The sequence below is a fragment of the Erpetoichthys calabaricus genome, chromosome 4, assembly GCF_900747795.2.
Source record: "Erpetoichthys calabaricus chromosome 4, fErpCal1.3, whole genome shotgun sequence".
Taxonomy (NCBI): Eukaryota; Metazoa; Chordata; class Cladistia; order Polypteriformes; family Polypteridae; genus Erpetoichthys; species Erpetoichthys calabaricus.
The window spans coordinates 146,851,209-146,871,824 of record NC_041397.2 but is presented as its reverse complement, the minus strand read 5'-3'; positions in this window follow the sequence as shown (position 1 = coordinate 146,871,824).

Genomic DNA, 20,616 nt, shown 5'->3' with positions numbered 1-20,616 from the left:
TGGCGTACTTCCAGATGGGCTTAAAGTGGAGAAGGACAATCAAACCTGTAATTGCCTGTACTACACTATTGGCACGTAGACTTATCTTGCTCAACTGGAAGAATCCTAACTCTCCCTTTTTAAGTCAGTGGGTAACTGATGTTATATATTATTTGAAATTGGAAAAAATCAAATTCTCACTTAGAGGATCTGTGCAGTAATTCTTCCAAACCTGGCAGGATCTAATCAATAACATTTCAGAATAAGCTTTTAAAGCACTGAGGAGGCAGATTCACTCCCTATTTTTTATCTACAGTATATTCACTTATTACTCTATCTATTTGCTTATTTTTACTAGGTTTAAGTTTTATTCTGCTGGCCATGCTCTCTTTCTCAGGGGTGGGGGATAATTTGTTTTCAATCCTATTCTTGTAAAATTGATGTATTTGTATGGAATGTTGTGTGATTTCAATAAAATTAATAAAAAATTTAAAAAAAAAAAGAAACATGTTCATCGTACATGTTTAATTATTCCATCCATCTATCAATCCAGGGTCACGCCAGTCTCTGCAAGCATACAGCACGAGGCAGGAACAATCCCTAAATGAAGTGCCAGATCTTCGCTACCGCTGCACCACCACGTTCTCACATATTTAATTATTAACAATATACATTATTTAAATGAAGTTAAAAATTTATCTGTATAATGTAATAAACATCCATCCATCCATCCATCCATTTTCCAACCCGCTGAATCCGAACACAGGGTCATGGGGGTCTGCTGGAGCCAATCCCAGCCAACACAGGGCACAAGGCAGGAACCAATCCCAGGCAGGGTGCCAACCCACCGCAGGACATACACAAACACACCCACACACCAAACACACACTAGGGCCAATTTAGAATCGCCAATCCACCTAACCTGCATATCTTTGGACTGTGGGAGGAAACTGGAGCGCCCGGAGGAAACCCACGCAGACACGGGGAGAACATGCAAACTCCACGCAGGGAGGACCCGGGAAGCGAACCCGGGTCTCCTAACTGCGAGGCAGCAGCGCTACCACTGCGCCACCGTGCTGCCCTGTAATAAACATACCTAGCAGATAGCGCTTGGAAATATAAATCAACTTAGGAGCCAGTCGTAATCACATGTAAATACGTGCTCTCTTCTATTGAATTGAATTCCTTTATTGTTATTGTGATTCAATAGGCAAATACTCCATAAACTTATTTTCCTATAAAATGATGAAATAATAATAATAATAATAATACGATAATGGGCGGCACGGTGGCGCAGTGGGTAGCGCTGCTGCCTCGCAGTTGGGAGATCTGGGGACCTGGGTTCGATTCCCGGGTCCTCCCTGCGTGGAGTTTGCATGTTCTCCCCGTGTCTGCGTGGGTTTCCTCCGGGCGCTCCGGTTTCCTCCCACAGTCCAAAGACATGCAGGTTAGGTGGATTGGCGATTCTAAATTGGCCCTAGTGTGTGCTTGGTGTGTGGGTGTGTTTGTGTGTGTCCTGCGGTGGGTTGGCACCCTGCCCAGGATTGTTTCCTGCCTTGTGCCCTGTGTTGGCTGGGATTGGCTCCAGCAGACCCCCGTGACCCTGTGTTCGGATTCAGCGGGTTGGAAAATGGATGGATGGATAATACGATAAAAAACAATGAAAAATATACAATATGAAAGGATAAGTACGGTATACATGTACATATAGTGCAGATAGTGTGTGCGTTTAGAGCTCTTGGGATGAAACTGTTTCTGAACTGCAGGCTCCCTACAGGAAAGGCTCTGAAGAGTATGCTGTATGGCGGAAGTTCAAATAGCCTGTGCGTATGGCTGAGGCAGTGTGGTAGATGCTGTATCCCAATAATCTTCTTTCTGATCAGCTTCTGTAGAACTGTGATTCCACACTCAGATACATTGAGTTAAAATACTTTGAATGGTGCACTGAGAATAACAACGCTAAAGCAGCTATGGTATTTGGAATAGTTTGACCATTTCGTGGACCATTATATTGTTACACATTGATTACAATCAGATGCCTTAAACTAATAAATGATACGCGGTTAATTTCAGTGTATTTGATTAAGCCGCGTCAGGGATGACAATCTAAAAAACAAAGGGAAACCATACAGGAACAGTAGCACTGCTTTGACGCTGAGTGCCGGCAGTTTGCAAAACCGAGCTGAAAACTTGCGTGCGCAATGGATTGAACTGCCATGAGAATGTGCGTGGCTTTACGCCAAGATTAGTTTTTATACATCACAATGTGAGTGTGGAAATGGCAGTACACTCCATTTATGCATGAAACCCCAGGACAGCATTTTTTCACTTAAGAAATATAGCAAAAATTAGATCCCTTATAACTTTGTAAGATGCTGAAAAATTAGTTCACACTTTTGTTTTTAGTCGACTAGATTACTGTAACGCACTTCTTTCAGGACTACCCAAAAAAGACATCCATCGATTGCAACTAGTGCAAAATGCAGCTGCCAGAATCTTAACTAGGAAAAGAAAATCCGAGCAAATCTCTCCAGTTTTCATGTCAATATACTGGTTACCTGTGCCATTTAGAATTCACTTTAAAATACTGCTTATGGTTTACAAAGCCTTAAATAATCTCGCTCCATCTTATATTTCAGAAAGCCTCGTACCTTACACTCCAAATCGTACCTTTAGATCTTCAAATGAGTGTCTGCTTATAATTCCAGTAGCTAAACTTAAAAGAAGTGGTGAGGCAGCCTTCTGCTGTTATGCACCTAACATCTGGAATAGCTTACTGATAGAAATTCGCCAGTCTAATAAGGTGGAGCATTTTAAAAAACTGCTAAAAAACATTATTTTAATATGGCTTTCTTATAGCTTCATTTTAGTGTAACCCTGATATTCTGTATATGCATTTAATTATCATTTTTATCATGGCTCCACAATCCATACTAACCCCTAGTTTCTCTGATGTTCTTTTTCTAGTTTTCTGTGATGGCGATCTGCGCCACCACCACCTGATCAAGGCACCTTGCAGTCACCACATTATTGGATTGAAGGCTAAATGTCCACATGGCCATCATCATCTAAAGCCTGTAATCCATGAGGACTGATTTAGATCATTAATGTTAGGTAGAATGACCAGAGGGGGCTGGGCGGTCTTGAGGCTCTGAACCCCTGCAGATTCTGTTTTTTTCTCTAGCTCTCTGGAGATTTTTTTGTTTTTTCTGTCATCCTGGCCATCGGACCTTACTTTATTCTTTGTTACTTATTTTTGCCTAATCTTATTTTTATATTTTTCTTTTTTCTTTCTTCATCTTGTAAAGCACTTTGAGCTACATCATTTGTATGAAAACATGCTATATAAATAATTGTTGTTGTTGTTGTAAACAATCTTCTCCTTAAAAATAGAGGCCATTTCTCGGGCAGAGGGCAACCTCTTCAAGGGAACAAAGCATGCATATTTTGTAAATGATCCACTATTACTAGAATAATTGTGTACCTTTTTGAAGACGTCAGGTCAGTGATAAGGTCCATTGAAACTTCTGCCCTAGGGTGATTAGGGATAGTTATACGTAGATAGGTATAATCTAAGAGGAAATCCCTGAGAGAGTTTTCCTCAACTACAAATTCCACAGGCAGCCACATAATTCTAAATTTTGTTGTATGTATCCTCCTCTCCCCACAAAAAAAAAAAAAAAAAAAAACTATTTCCTAGGTTTGAGAATGACCAAAAATACAGAACTATGTGCAACCTCTAACACTTCCCTTCTCAACTCTGGTGCAACATTATATTTCCCATTTGGAACTTTCTCTGAGTTGAGAATTATTTTAGTAATTTAGTAATTTTAGTAATTCATCTGAGAATGTAGTGACTGTTGCTCCTAAGAATTTGTCAGCAGGGATAATTGGTTCAGGGTCCAAGCAAATTTAATCAGAGCTATAAAGTCAAGAAAGGGCACCAGCCTTACCATTTGTAGAAGCTAGTACAGTAATCACTTGCTGTATCACGCTTCGACTTTCGCGGCTTCACTCTATCGCTGATTTTATATGTAAGCATATCTAAATATATAACGCAGATTTTTCGTTGCTTCTCAGGTTTCTGCGGACAATGGGTCTTTTTACTTCTGGTACATGCTTCCTCAGTTGGTTTGCCCAGTTGATTTCATACAAGGGACGCTATTGGGGGATGGCTGAGAAGCTATCCAATCAGAGAACGCAGTTAAGTTCCTGTGTGCTGATTGGCTCAGTGACGGAGCTCCGAATTCAATTCCGATATGTTAACCAGGAAGTCTCGTCTCGCTCATTCAGCATCAACGTGTTTTGCTGTGTAAAGAGTTAACTTTTGTGCTCTTTTGTGTTTATCTTTGTGCATAGTCAAGCCCTTCGTTATGGCTCCAAAACGATCTGCTCCTGCTACTGCTTCAGGGGCCGTGCCCAAGCGCAAACGGAAGATGCTAACGATTGCCAAAAAGGTAAAAGTTTTGGATATGTTGAAGGCAGGGAACAGCTACACCACTGTAGGACGCCATTACGGCATCAATGAGTCCACGATTCTTTTTATTTAAAAAGGAGGAAAAACATATAAGATCTACGGCCGCAGTGTCCTTTAATCAGGACACGAAATGAATTGTAAGTGGATGTAATAAGGAGGTAGTCCGGATGGAATCTGCTTTAGGGATTTGGATTGAAGACTGCCGGAAGAAGAACAACGGCGATGCTACACAATCACCTGAAGAGGCTCCTTTAGAAGAGCTGTAACACTCTCCTTTGTTGTGCAGTAAAATTAAACTCATCGTTATCGTACAAGTCGTTGTGTCATTGTTGGTGAGTAACCATAATTAATTTTCTATCGTACAGTACTTATTACATGTACATAGTTTAGTGTCACTGTACACACATTTTACTGTATACAATTTTTCTTGCATTGTACATATTTATTGCTGGTGGCCTGTCTGTCGTAATGACTGTAACATATGTGATATCGGAGACGCTCGATATCTTTAAAATAATTTTTAGGTTTTACTGTATATAAACAGTGTGTTTACATACGTACATAATTTCAACGAATCTTACCTAATATCTAAGAGAATACAAAGGGTTTATGCTGTATAATTGTGCGGGAAATGTTTATAATAGTGTGGGAGAGTTTATAAGGGCTTAAAATATATAAAAATAAGCATATGACCATATGGTTTTTACTTTGCGGATTTTCACCTTTCACAAGGGGTTCTGGAACGCAACCCCCGTGATTGAGGAGGGATTACTGTAAACAGAACCCATGTAGCCTGATGCACATTTTGTCTTTTTGCATTTTTTAAGTATGTAAAATTCTTCTGATCTGTGAACATCACAAAAGGATATTTAGGTTGCTCTAGCCAATGTCGCCATTCTTCAAAGGCTAATTTAATTGCTGATTCTTTATTACCAGCATCCAAGTTCTGTTCTGCCAAAACCAAAGAAACAATGCACTTGCTTAATGTTGTCAAGGGAATTCCAGTCTAGAATAGCTTGAACCTTTGATCGATCAATTGCCAAATGCTTTGTTATACTGTAATTTCATATCCTAAAAATAATGCTTATCTCAGTGAAACTCACATATCTGATGTTTCACAAATGAATGCTAGCTCTGCAAACATCTGATAACTTTTTTAACATGTACAATATAAAATTCAAGATTTTTGAATAAATTGAGAATATTGCCAAAGTATAGAAGAGGGTTTCTTGAACTTTTTTTACACAACAAAATTTTGCCCTTCTTAGTGTTCATGACTTCGCTGCCAACATTCATAGCATGGGGTGGGGTGATTCCCCCTTGTAGACAGTCATAGATTGGCGATATTAATTGCTTAAACAACCCATTGCGAGATGCTTCACAAACTGTACGCCGTTCCCATTAAGGGCATTGGTGAGTCACAACCCTATGAGACCCTGCGAGACCCAACAACAGCAATCCACAACCCATAGGTTAACAAACTGTGGAATAGAACATACACTCCTAGTATATCACAAAAATATAATCTGCAAATAATTGAAAAGCCATAGATCTGTTAGCCAGTCCATAGGGCATTACCTTGCATTCATAGCAGTCATAAATGTGGTCTTTCACTTATCCTCTTATTCTCTAATAAGTATATGCATTACGTAAATCCAATGGTACAGCCAGTGAGTTGATTTAATAATGTGGAGATGAGAGGAACAGGGTAGTTATTTTTCACTGTTACACAATCTAATTTGCTATTATAAATATAAAATAAAAAAACAGCTAATAAATATTTTGGAAAGTTTTAAGATTTTCATGTATATATTGATCCATAACTTCAGTCTCTGGTTTAGACAGAACACTGTATCGTTGACATACTACCACCACTTCTAGACACACAACAATGTACTGCATTGTGGATTCAATGTTGCTAGGCTATGCAGAATGTTACATTCTTAGTCTGTACTACTGTAGGAATTTATGTAGGAATTTCTGAAGGCTTGCTGAATGTGTTTTTCTTGCTTTTTTTCTCTGCGTTTCTGATGGGACTATGGGCTGGGCCAGTGGGCCACTTGGAGGTTGTTTCTGGGCTGCATGCAGCCCATGGGCTGCCATTTGAATAGGCCAAGTATAGGATAAAATAAATGTAGCAAAATACAGGGAAATCTGGAGAAATACCAGATGTAGTTTGCAAGAAGCCTGAACCTTGAGAGAAGATTTATTTTCTACCAAGACAACAACCCCAAGTATATAGCCAAAGCTACACAGGAATGGTTTAAAAATGACAATGTTATTGTCCTGGAGTAGCAGAATCAGAGCCCAGGTCTCAATCCAATTGAAAATTTGTGGCTAGACTTGAAAAAGGATGTTTACTCCTGATGTCCATACAACCTGACATAGAGTGAGCAATTTTGCAAAGAATGGGGAAAAATGTATTGTCACTTTGTAGAGATCTGTTTTAACTTTGACATTAAAGGGTATTTTTCTGTTGATGAGTGTCAAAAAAGCCAGATGAAATCCATTGTGATTCAATGTTGAATAATAATAACTTATGAAGATTTCGAAGGAAGGGTGAATACTTTCTATAAGCACTATATGTTATTATTCGCTTTATGACTACTTATCGTAAATTTCACAGATGTTAGAGATGGTAACATTCAATCTTCTGTATTTGCTTTGAATAGCAACTTGATTTTCTTGGAAAATAATCTGTGTGATTCATAAGGATGGATTCTGACTAGTGGCACTGCCAAGGATTTCAGTTTTGGATAGACTCAAGAATCTCCTTGATGGACATATTCTGTGCTAAAAATGATTTTTATATTTACAGTCACCATAATGTCACACAATGCTGGAAAGTAGATCAGGTCACAAAGTATAAATTAATGATTTTATTACGTTTTAAAATATGTCGCATTTTTTTTCCAGAAAGACTTATAAGTGTTCTGCAAGCATTTTCAGACATTCCATAGACAAAAACTTTGTCTCAGATTCACTGCAATCATTAGTCATTTTTATTGCTTTTAAAACATTTTCATTTACATGAATCAAATAAATTACCCCCAAACATGTTGCCAAACAAACCTTACATGTGCTACTATTTAAAATTAGTTAAGCTATAAAAAAAACACCTGCTATTCACTTGTGCCAGGCATTGTAAAGATGTTCTGTCCACCACCTCTATTTGTATATGTTCTTCCTGCCTGTAACATTAGCTCAAATCTTCAAGTCAGACCACCATGACACACAGTGGTGAATTACTGCTGTACTAATCTCTGGTTAAAATGGAATTTTAAATTAAAAAAACAAATCTGCACTAAGATGTAGTCTCTTAAGCACAATAAAAATGGAGGAGTAAGACAATTCTAATCTTACTGTAAATCACATCCTCATACAGGACATCAGCTAATCTAAAGAGCTGAAACTGAAGGTAAAATAGTGTACCTCTAGCTGTCCATTTCAAATCCCGCTTAATCCAGTTGTGCCCATCCTGGTAATATTGAACACAAATCAGGAATCTCCCCTTAGATGGGAATGCAGGTCTGTCACAGGGCAGACACATTCACATTCACTCATATGTTAACCTAACCTGCATAACTAGTGGTTCACAGTGCCAATCTAAGTAAAGCACTGAAAATGACTAACACACAGTTTTAAATAGTTATCATTTATGAAACTGGAAGCTAAACTTGTAAAGGCTGTTGTCAGACAACACAACACAGCAGAGAGATACACCTGCTTGAAAGCTCTTCGGACTTGAGTTCCATTCCCAGCCCTGCTAGTGTTCACATGGATTTTCCACAGATACTCTGGTTTCATACCACATCTTAAAAGATGTGCATGATGTATAAGTCAGTGACTGAACTTTGAACTAATGTAAGTAAGCTCAAGTGTGTGAATGTATTTGGAGAAAGGCTGGAGTTTCATGGTGAGTTCTGGCCCTATGTGAGAATCAATGGCCCATGGCCCTTCAATATACAAGGCAGGAATGACTTACTATAGATATAACACTTGTTTAGACTGAAAGAGTGATATGCTTAAAAAATTAATCTACACCTTATAAAACACATCCATAGAAGTTTTAATCAGATGTTCAAATTATGTAATTATTGTAGAGTAAATCAATAAAAAATGCAGCAAAAAATTGAATTACAGGTATAGTGATATTCTAGGTCCTGACTCTTAAAAAAAGTAATAACGTGTTGTCTCTCAGTTGCAAGTTAATTTGGTAAAAACAGAAGTAAATAGACATAATAGGGAAAGGAATAATGATGAAACTGAAAGACAAAATCTTGATTAAATCTGTAATTATTTTTGGTAAAATTGAATATTGTAAATTTTGTAAATGTCACACTTGTTTTGTTAACAAATCTGACATTTAAAAATGGTGTATTGGTTCACACTGTTACCTCATGGATTCAGCATTCTGGGTTTAAATTTCACTTCCTGTTGTTTTCTCTGTGGAGCCTGCTAGCTCTCCCTTTGCTTGTTTTATTCCCAAATTCTCAAAGACAATCGAGTTATTTTAACTTGTAATTCCAAATTACAGAGTATGATTGTGCTGCTTCAAGGGTTAATTTCTGCTTTTGGCCTAGTGCTACCAGCATATGCTTCTGCCACCCAGGACCATTGTAATAAGAAATAAGTTTAATGTCACTGTGCTCTGTACAAAAAGTATTTTATAAATCCACTTACATATACAGTGGAACCTCTGTTCACGAACATCTCTGAACACGTACAAATCGGGTTACGACCAAAAAGTTCTGCAAACTTTTGCATCTGTTCATGACCACACACTCGGTATACAAACAAGCAAGTTTCCCTTTCGGTTTGTGCGCGCCGATGATTTCCGCACATGTTCAGTCTCTCCCTGTGCATTCCCCGCGCAGAGAGCGAGAGAGAGAGAGCGCGAGAGAGCGAGCGAGAGAGACAGACAGACAGACACGCGCGAGAGAGACACACATGCGCGAGAGACACACACACTACTTAAAAGATTGTTATTTAGAGCAGGGGTAGGCAACGTCGGTCCTGGAGTGCCACAGTATGTGCAGCTTTTTGTTCCAACCCAGTTCCTTAACGAGAACTCAATTATTGCTGATGAAGCACATATTGCTTAAGTGACATTTTAATGCTTCATTTTAGTGGTCTCACTTGCTAAGGTTCTCCAACCTTAATTGCTTATTTCAATCTTAAACTGCTGCATTCAGTGTTTTAATTGCTCCTTATTAGCAATAAGATGTAAAACAGGGGTAGGCAATGTCGGTCCTGGTGAGCCGCAGTGGCTACAGGTTTTCATTCAACCCAATTGCTTAATTAGAAACCAATCATTGCCAATCTCAGACCTTATTTAATTTTATGGCTTGTTAGTCTGTGCAATGTAAGGCTTTTATATCGTAGATTTTTTTCCTTTCCAAGGATATCATCCAAATGATTTGAAGCCTAAAACAGATCATTTTCAGTCTGTCACATTTTTCTATTAAGTGTTTTATTAAATCAAACCATGCATGATGAACACACACAGATGTAATTGGAAAAAAGCTAGCTGGAGAACTGCTGGCTGCTTTGTCTTTTACATCTTATTGCTAATAAGGAGCAATTAAAACACTGAATGCAGCAGTTTAAGATTGAAATAAGCAATTAAGGTTGGAGAACCTTAACAAGCGAGACCACTAAAATGAAGCATTAAAATGTCACTTAAGCAATATGTGCTTCATCAGCAATAATTGAGTTCTCGTTAAGGAACTGGGTTGGAACAAAAACCTGCACATACTGTGGCACTCCAGGACCGACGTTGCCTACCCCTGATTTAGAGTCTGGGATGGCAGGTGCTCTTATATGTCATTTGTAAGCCTGTGTCTGTTAAAAGTCTATGTTTCTGTGTTTGTCAGCTGACTAATCCAATAATGTGAAGCAGATCCAAAAGGATATGGTGCACGCCTCATATAATCATATAATAACATAATAGGATAGTAATAGGGGATCATATCCAAATTTAATTGTATTAGTAATACATGTGAATATCTAAAAATGTTAGCAAGTAAAATCAAAAGTGATCATGATTGGTATTGGAAATGCATCCTGTGCCTAGTCAGTGAGCCTGGAATGTCTTTGAAGTCTACAAACAGATGCAGTGTTAAATAAAGCCATGACTTATTGACCTAGATGAATCTTAGGAAATTTTAACTGAAGGCAGAAGGACAGCCTGTAGCGTGGTCAGTTAGAGAGTTAAGAATTTAATCTGCATTTCAATAAAAGTATTATAAGCATAAAAAATTATATAACTTCAAAACTATAGATGTTCTTTTTCTCCAGATTCAGCAAACCCTGTGACCAGTGGATGAAAAACACAAACTATTTTTCTATACAAGCTACAAGAAATAGCTTAACAGCAAGTTTGGGCAGAGAAATTAGAAATAATCTGACCAAAGGGTGGTGAATGTTTGAATTTCAATCATATATTAATGAACAGCAGTTATTGGAATTATTTCCTTGCATGCTGATTAGTTGTGCAAGTGTAAGGGTATAACATCCTGTATAATAAAAATGTTTAAATGATAATAATTGAAAAATACAAAAAGTTAAATGTTGCTACATTAAACTAGACTAATTTCTTTCTCTAGTCTTCATATCAAATACAGTGAAAAGGGTTTACATATTTTAATGTATGTCAAATGATTATTATTATCACTTCAGTAATAATGAAATGTATTAGAACTAAAATACATGTATGCATTTGTATCTGTTAGTGATTAATTTTATGAAGATTTGTTATTACATCAATGTATTTAAGGTTAGTGCTCAGTGATAACACACATAGCTGAATGGATTGTTAAGTCAGTTATACATTAGGAAATTTATGGGAATAATTCAAATGTTTACCATTAGTCTATATAAACTGTGCTATTGTGATATCTTAAAGACTTTTAAGAGATTTGTCTATTGATAAGATAAGCTACAGTTTGTTATATAGTATAGATGTTATAAGATTTTTGTTTTAGGCAAAAATTAAAACACTTAAGTTCAAATATGTAACATCTTGTTATAATTTAAGACATATGTGATGTATAACTGATGCAATATGTAATATTTAGTGTATTATCCTACTGAAGAAACATTTTCACTAGCCTGGTTTAAATGTAATAATTTGCCATATTAATTTATCTCTAACTGTTATTTGTGATATGAGACTGAGAACTGAAACTCTAGGAAATCCTTTAATAGTTCTGTATTGTATTACAGTAGAGTCCCGCTAATCCGAACCCCGCTAATCCGAAAATCCACCTAATCCGAACAGGACTAGGGAAAAAAAAGTAAAGAAAACAAGTTTTTTCAAGTTATGTCGTACGTTTAATGTACATTTAAGAAACTTGTAATTTTTCAATTTCGCTGTCTAACTAAAAATCCAAAATACAGCCTTACTTAAAATTGAAACAAGTTCGAATTTACTCACATATGTAGAATCCATGTTCTGTACAGCATTTACACAAAACGTAAAAAGCAAACCATTATCTAAGAGATAAAGTCAGTGATCTCCTTCTGACGCAACGAACTAAAACGGCTTGAAGAAGCAATGTTTCGCCAACGCCGCATAAACATAACATCTGTTGGGGTTGCATCGGCGTGTTGCTCAACGTAGCGCAAAGCGAGATCAAGGGCACTGGCTGCGGCAGTGTGTGGAACAACATCAGTCGGCGCGTCCCCTTCCTCCTCACTGTCGTCTGCGTCGAGATCAGCTGATGTTCCCTGCACAGCTGCCACAATGTCCTCATCTGTGTATTCTTTATGGCCACAGTCGTCAACGGCCGTCCACTCTTCCACGCACTCTTCTTCTGCATTTTCACAACCTGGCATTCTTTTCACCAATTGAAGAAGTTCGCAATTTTCTTTTGTCAGGGGGAAAACTGTTTGGACAAACTCTAGCTCAGGCCAGAGATTTTTCCAAGACTTCTGTAAGGATTCCTTGCATGCGTTTCCCCAAGCTTCAGCAACCCAGTAAATAACATCTTTGATGTTCATTTTCATGAGTTTATCCAAAATTGTTAGCTCTTCATTATCTTCAAGTAGGCTACGAAGAAGCATTTTTCTATAATTCTGTTTCAAAGCCTGCAAAACCCCTTGGTCCATTGGCTGCAAAATTGATGTGACATTTGGTGGGAGAAAAATAGCCTTGATATCATCGCAAACAAGTTGCATTTCTTCTGGATGTGACGGAGCATTGTCTATAAGTAACAAAGCACGAGGAGGCAATCCATTTTCTTTGTTAAACGCCTTTACTTTTGGCACAAATTGCTTGTCAAACCATTCTTTGAACAAGGCACGATCCATCCAAGCTTTCTTTTGATTTCTGTAAAAAACAGGGAGAGAGTTCATGTTCATGTTCTTAAAACAGCGTGGTTTTGCCGATAACCATCAGTGGAAGCTTATTTGTGGCAGAAGCATTGCTGCAGGCCAACACAGTTAGGCGCTGTTTATCCATTTTAAACCCTGGTGCAGATCGTTCCTCTTGTGATGCAAGACTTTTGGTAGGCAATGCTTTAAAGTTAAGTCCTGTCTCATCTGCGTTGTACACTTGCTGGGGCGAGTAGGAAGAAATGATGCATTTGAACTCCTCAAGGTATTCAACAGCTGCTTCATTGTCCGCTGACAATTTCTCCCCAGTTATTGTAAGCTGCCTGATTCCGTGTCTTTTCTTCCATCGGTCTAAGAAACCACAACTAGCCGTAAATGATACGTCACCGTCCATGAGCTTGTTCAATTGAAGCGCCTTTTCTTGAATTAGAGGGCCAGTGATAGGGATTCCTTTCTGTCTTTCTTGTGTAAACCATAAGAAAAGTGCTTCGTCCAATTTTTCGTAAGAAGACACTGTCGTCTTGCTACGTTTTTCAATCGTTTTTTCACTTGTGGTAGTGCAAAACTGCTCAATTTTACCTCTGTTCTTTTTCCAATCGGAAATTGTTGCTTTCCCGACACCAAATTCCTTCGATAACTGAGTGGCACTTTCACCTTTGTGAAGTCTTTTCAACACTTCCAGTTTTTCTTTTAATGTACACAACTTATGTTTACGTTTGCTTGCCATGATGATTAACAGCAGGGACAAGCACAGAATGTAAAGAAACCACACTACACACCACTCACAAGGACTCACAAAACACAGGGCAAGTGCGCGCACACGAACAATAACATTGCACAAAACACATCACTCAGCAGTAGCAGGTGGCACACTGACTCAGTGACTCATAGTTTGGGAACGGAAATCAAGAGGAATGCGTAGGTCTAGGCGGGGGGTCTAGGTCACTGCCCTTCCGCTACTACTCACGTACCGCCCGTCATATCGATTTTACCTCCGATCACAGTCACACTATAGTGCAGTTTAAATTGCAGTGTACTAGAATACGTAATTTCTTACCTATAATTCTTGACACATCAGACGCTTAATACGCCTCATAAAGTCAATATATGGCATTATATGACAAAACTCCGCCTAATGCGAATTTTCGCTAATCCGAACAGGGTTCGGTCCCAATTAGTTCGGATTAGCGGGACTTTACTGTATACATATATGATTGATAAGGCATTGTTTTATGTTATGTATTTGCTCTACCCTTTACCCTTCTTTAATTAGCATAGCAAGTATTTTAGTTTGGCCACTCAGTTTAGTGGTTATTAAGGCCTCTCCAAATCAGTGGTGGAGTTTTATCTATGAAGAGAAGGTGGGGTAATACGAACGAAGACTTAAAAGTGACTGTACTGCACTAATGATTCTTGGTCTACTGCACATACCTGATGATAGCTGGTGAAGAAACGACTCGCTTTTCCAGAGTGGAAGGAGTGAGGAATCAAAGAAACATTGTAAGTCCAGCTAAGTAAATCTGAAGCCATAATATGGTTGTGCAGACTTTTGCTGCAGAAACAAAGTTTTATGGACTTTAACAGAAACAGGCTGTGAAATGTCACTGAAGTGAGATGACACCTGTTGAATGCGAAGGGTTCCCTTGATTGACTGCTGTATCCAGTGCAGGACAAGTGAAGTGTTCCTCTGCTAAATGGACAGTCACCATGTGTGCATCTCATGAGCTCTCTAATGGCAATAAGACTGTTTAGTTTCTGTTCCAGTAATGGCAAAGACTAAGTCCTGTACCAGCCACACGTTTGTTTGGAGGGATCTGCAAAGCCACCAAGCAAAAGACTTTGTCTACAAACCACTGGATTGGACAAGGCATGTATATAGAAAGTTTAGGAATATACTTGAAAATATTAAGAGGGGCTAAAAGGTATGAGGATATGCATAATTTACCACCAATGATGTTAAAAGTGTAAACTGAAAGGGAATAGAACATCCGATAGTGAAGTTGGGGAGAATACAAATAGTGTACAATTATGCAATAATACTAGTTAAAAACAATTATTAATCACCAGTAACGGCTCACTGCACGATAATGTGCAGTTAATACACTTGACTTGAGCATTCCTAGTTTTCATCCTCTTTCTTTTTCTGTACGTTTATCATTCGTTTGCTCAGAGGTTGATGCGCTTGCTGTTTCCTGAGCAGCTCTTCTTTTCTCCACCCTAGCGGCCCACTGCTTCTCTTCTTCCATCGGCATCTTTTTGCGTTAAAACTGATTAAGTTAGTTTGTGTTTTGCAATTACTTAGTACATTTCTCTTAATTTTTCACATAAGCTGGCACTTAAGTCTTCAATCTGCCTAAAGAATGATTTAAGATATGAAGGGGTAGGGGAAGTGACCGTGAAGATGGTTGGGAATGAGAACGGTGCACGTACGCATGTGCTGCACGGCCACCCTGCTGCGCGCTGCCGAGAGTTGATTCTACAATAAAATAAAATAAAAATAAAAAGAGTAATAAAAATCATCACCATGAAAGCAGATAGTAGATGTCACGTAGTATATGTGTACCAAATTTCAGGTCAATAGGTGAAACGGTTTGCGAGCTACAGGTGATTTAAAATCCTGGACAGACAAACGAACAGCCATGGTAGCGTATTATATAAGAAGTGGCAATAGATCTAAAATGCCATCTGATTTATGTTATAACTATTGTAACTCGTATAAAAGGATCAGACACCAAAGGGTGGGGCACATACTGTATAGCAACATACTGAAGTAAGAAATGTTATGAGTGCCAATGAATAGTGAAGTCCATCAAGATGCTATATAAATTTATAATGTAATCTGAGGCTATGGTACCCACTGCATGGGCTCAGTGATATTTAGTTTCAACACTGACTATGTAAGACATAACAGGAGATCTCTACCTACTCCACTTGTGGGATACAATGATCACTGCTTAGTAACACCATGTTAAATGTAACTGCTCATCCCATTGTACTGTAACTTATCATTGTTAAAATTCATTTATGCTGGTATATTAGATGAATGAAACAGGAGCTATAGTAGCACTACACCCCACATTTCCACAAATGTTCTTGAGGAACTGTCTACACTGTGAAGTGCCTTTTGCTTTCAAGTATTATTTTTGTCACAGATCCAGTGACAATGGGTGGTTTGTAATAAGAAAATAAGTTTAATGTCACTGTGCTCTGTATAAAAATTATTTTATAAATCCACTCACATGTATAGGCCAGGCCAAAGTTAGCACACAGGGGCTCTCAGCATTTAGAACTGCTATGCAAGCATTTGAAGAGAGAAGGTACAACTACGAAAATGGGCATTGTACTATTTCTGTATGTTAGACATGAACTCAAATCCTCTCCTTGTTTGGAACCTAAGTAAGGGCCTACACGTGGAGAAGACAGTATATAAAGACTTGGACAGCAGCCAAATACTTCGAAGCCGATGGACGGATGGGTGATAACGTCATCCGTCCTGAAAATCCTTTCAGTGCAGTGACGAAAATGACAAACTATACACAAAGTGTTGTCATGGCTTCCTCGTCTGTTATGTCACGTAAATCGTCATTAAAGAAAGCTGTTATTTTCTCTTATGTGATTTTTACCGCCGTATCACTATGAGAGGGATATCACCTTTTAATATCACATCTATATAGTTTTTGGTTACTTAAAACGCCGCAATTACAAAAGAACTTATTCCAACTAGGGAGGTATCGCCCCTAAAAGGAAACAACCATGAACTGGATTATATGGGTTGGACAGATTTATAGATGGACACATGAATGCTAGGCTCTTCACAATGTAATCTTCTAGTACTGCAGGTTGATTCCTTCCTTGTTTGTGCCAAGATAGGCTCTGAATTGAATTAGGAGTTTTTGAAGAATGATGTTCTGAAATGCTTTTTCATAGAGTAGACCCAATGACAGCTGCTTCCTTTTAACATATTATTTCACTCATTCAGAACCACATGCATTGTTAGGTAAGTGTCTACCCTTAAAGGAAAAATTATGATCTGAATGAATTATGGAAAAAAATTATGAATTCCTTTGTTATAGCCAATGATGATGATGACTTTTATATTCGGCTTGATATGATAAAAGTAATCATTTATACAGAGGTTAAGGACCATGCTAGGATTTGACAAGACTGAAGTGTCTTTCTTCACCTTATATGGAAGAAATGGTGCAGTGGCACTGTGGAATTGGGACCACCAGATGGCATTTAAGCCTGGTTGTCCTGGAATTAATAGAGCTGGCTAAGCTGGGGCATGAGCTGGATGAAGATCAGGGTGATGTTGCAGCCCGAGTTTTTCGAAGACACAGAGAATGTGTGTTGGTTGATAATATGTTAGAGGTGGGCAAATTAACATCTAACTTTGTGCAACCATGTCCATTTCTGAAGTTTTTTTTTTTTTTTTTGACCCATGGAGTGCAATGTCAAGCAAAGTGTCCATGGAATGAGAGGATTCTGTTGGATTGGGGAAAGGAGTACCTGAACACTTATGTAAGAACCAGATGCTTCAGTGATAATGTCATATGGTTTGGAGCGATGCGTAGTACTGACTGGCACTGCCAATGGGGCCAACAGGATGTGTTAGTTCAATGGATGGACCAGATTCAATGCTGAAATATGCATTGTGGAAAGGTAATTCTGCATACTATCCAGCCCCAAAACAAGAATGGTGACAAAATACCAAAGATAGAAACCAAACTCAACACAAAAAATTATTTTATGCATAACTTGTATTACAGAATCTTTCAGCATAAAATCCACAATCAGGTTCTGCTAGGAAACTCCCAATAAAAGCTAAGAGAGATGAACACATCAGTTTTCTTTCATGTTTGTTTTTTATTTATTTTCTGTAGTTTGTGTTCATCTTGGTGATTATTATTTGAATATACAGCCTTTTTATTTTATTATGAGTTTGTCATATGCTGCCATTTTAGAGGATGTTTTCATCATTTGCATTTTTATGATAGTAGTTTACTGGTGGCAATCCCAGTTGCGATTATATTACTGTTGTGATGCAATGTGTCTTGTCATCATGTATCCTCTATTTAAAATGTCATCGTGGTAGGTGTGACATTGAAGCTTCTGAATAAACAAACTAATCACTATCATTTTCTTTAAAATATATTTTTAGTTAAGGACTCTTACTAATTAGTTTACTTTGCTTTTCATTTTTGACCATGAGTTTTGTCTAATTGCTCTGATTGTTGCCATTTTGTTTGCCTTCCAGTTTTAGATGTCTCACTTGCTTTTGAGTATAACTTAATTTTGTCTTCTTAGGCTCCTTTTATCTGCTGATCCATCTTTTACTCACAGGCTCACACACACAGTGTTCTGGCTGTTGTCTTGTGCAAGTGCTGTCACAGCATGCAGACGTTTGGAGGGTTGAAGATTACAGGGAGCCACTGTTCAAAAGTGGGTAAGAGACTGTATTGTTCAATCATGGCTGGTGCTCAAGTTTTGCAGTGTCAAATGCCAATGTGCGGTAACTTTAAAATGAGACTGTTCTGTTACAATAAACCAACCTGTGTTTAACTAGAAACTTGATTCTAAAAATCTCTGGTAACAAAGTACTTTCCTTAGTGTTTATCCCAACAGTGCCCAAGATGAACTTTCTCACAGGCTGAAACAGCATAATAATTAAATCAAAAAAGCAAGACTGCATAATTAAAAAATTATAACATAGTAGTAATAACATACTGGGTACATTGTATATGAAAGAATAAGCAGGTTAAATGAGTCTAAAATTTACTAGATACACAGACTACAGTGAATATTGATTGAACTTCATGATTTACTTACACCACTACACTGTTGAAGGTGACTTAACTTGACTGAACAGGGCTGGCAAGAAATCTGCTCATGGGCTGTTCCAGTAAGAGTGTTTTGGTCATATGAAATGGATTTGTAATAGCAATAATTGGCTTAATGAGCGCTTAAACCAGATGATGCACACCCTTGGTTAAGGAGAGGAAGGGGCTCATAGACTATTTGGTTAAACAACCAAATCGTCAACCGAGCGAGTAGATATACCATGTGAACCTGATGAAACCATGGAAGGATAGGGATCCCGATCCCTTCCCACGTGCAGCCCCGCTCAATCTTCGCTCGCAAATCTGACCTTAACTTTAGTCCTGATTTGACCACCCTTCAACACAGAGAGCTGGAAGCAGCCATCTCGGCTATTCCTGAGGTAGTGAATGAAAACCCAGGGCGGGCCTCACTGGTTGTGCATGACATAGTGACTGAACCCAGGGTAATAGTCCCAGAATGCCCATTTCGCCTTCCAGAGGCAAAAAGAACTGAAGTGGAGCTGGAGATCAAACAGTTGCTGGAACTAGTTGTGATAGAGGAGAGTCATATTCCCTGTCCAGTCCTATCGTATTGGTCGGAAAGCCTGACGGAGTTGGAGGTTTTGCAATGACTTCTGTCGGCTTAACCAGGTCTCCCGATTCGACACTTATCCAATGCTGTGCGTGGACGACCTCCTCAAACGGCTAGGACACGCCAAATTCTTGATCACCCTTGATATGACAAAGGGGTACCGGCAGATTCCCTTAATGGATTCCACAAAGGAGAAGACCGCGTTTAGCACCCCTAGCGAACATTGGCAGTGTCATGTCCTTCCATTTGGGTTACATGGGGCCCTTGCATCCTTTCAGCGTCTGGTGGACAAAGTGCTTCAGCCCCATAACTCATACAGTGCTGCCTACCTGGATGATGTTATTATCTATTCCAGCCCTTGGAAGGAACACATACAACAGGTACAAGCAGTATTGCGGACACTGAGCGAAGCCGACCTACGAATTTTTCTTAGGTCTACGACCTACGAATGTTTCTTTGAGTTAAACGAGGCCAAATATTTAGGCTACCTAGTGGGCCGGGGTACTGTATGACCACAGTGTTCAAAAGTTGACGCCATATTGAAATGGCCTCGTCCAAGGACCAAGTGGCAAGTCCAAGCCTTTCTCGGACTAGTGGGCTACTATCGCCGGTTTGTGCCCCGTTTTTCCGAGAGAGTGGTGCTCTTGACAAACCTCACAAAGACGAGGTGCCCGAATCATCATGCTACATCGGAGACTGCATTTAGTGACTTGAAACGGGCCCTTACGTCAGCTCCAGTTTTGAAAACTTCTGACTTTTCTTTACCTTTTATCCTCCAGATGTACACTTTGGACACAGGTCTTGGTGCTGTGTTGAGCCAAAGAGTTGAACACCCCATCTTGTACCTCAGCCGGAAATTGTTGGACCGCAAAACTAGATATGCGGCAGTGGAGTGGGTAGCCCTGGCGGTTAAATGGGCAATCACCCAGTTGAGGTACTACCTCTTGGGCCGTGAGTCCACCCTGGTGACAGACCATGCGCCACAGCAGTGGATGACTTTGCACAAGGAGTCGAATCCACGGGTCATGAGGTGGTTCTTGGACCTCCAGCCATACAAGTTTTCGGTCCTTTACTGCCGGGGTAACCTACAGGCCAATGCCGATGCCCTTTTCTGGTGTCACGACCTCTCGTCCTGGTACTCCCAACCCGATGGGTCTGGGCTGGGGGGGCATGTCACATATGTGCGCTTGGGAGTCAACCAAAGGGACCAGGAAATGACAATTCCACACCAGGCCAGGGGGCAGTGGGGTGCACCGAACCTCTCTCTTTTCTCTCCGCAGACCAAACACGAGAAATCCTTCCTGTCCCATCCCCGAGGACGTCACTTCCTGTGATCCAGCTATAAAAACCCCTCATCCTCCATTCTTATACAGTTCTGTCTTGGACTCTAACCAGTACACATTGTACTCTAC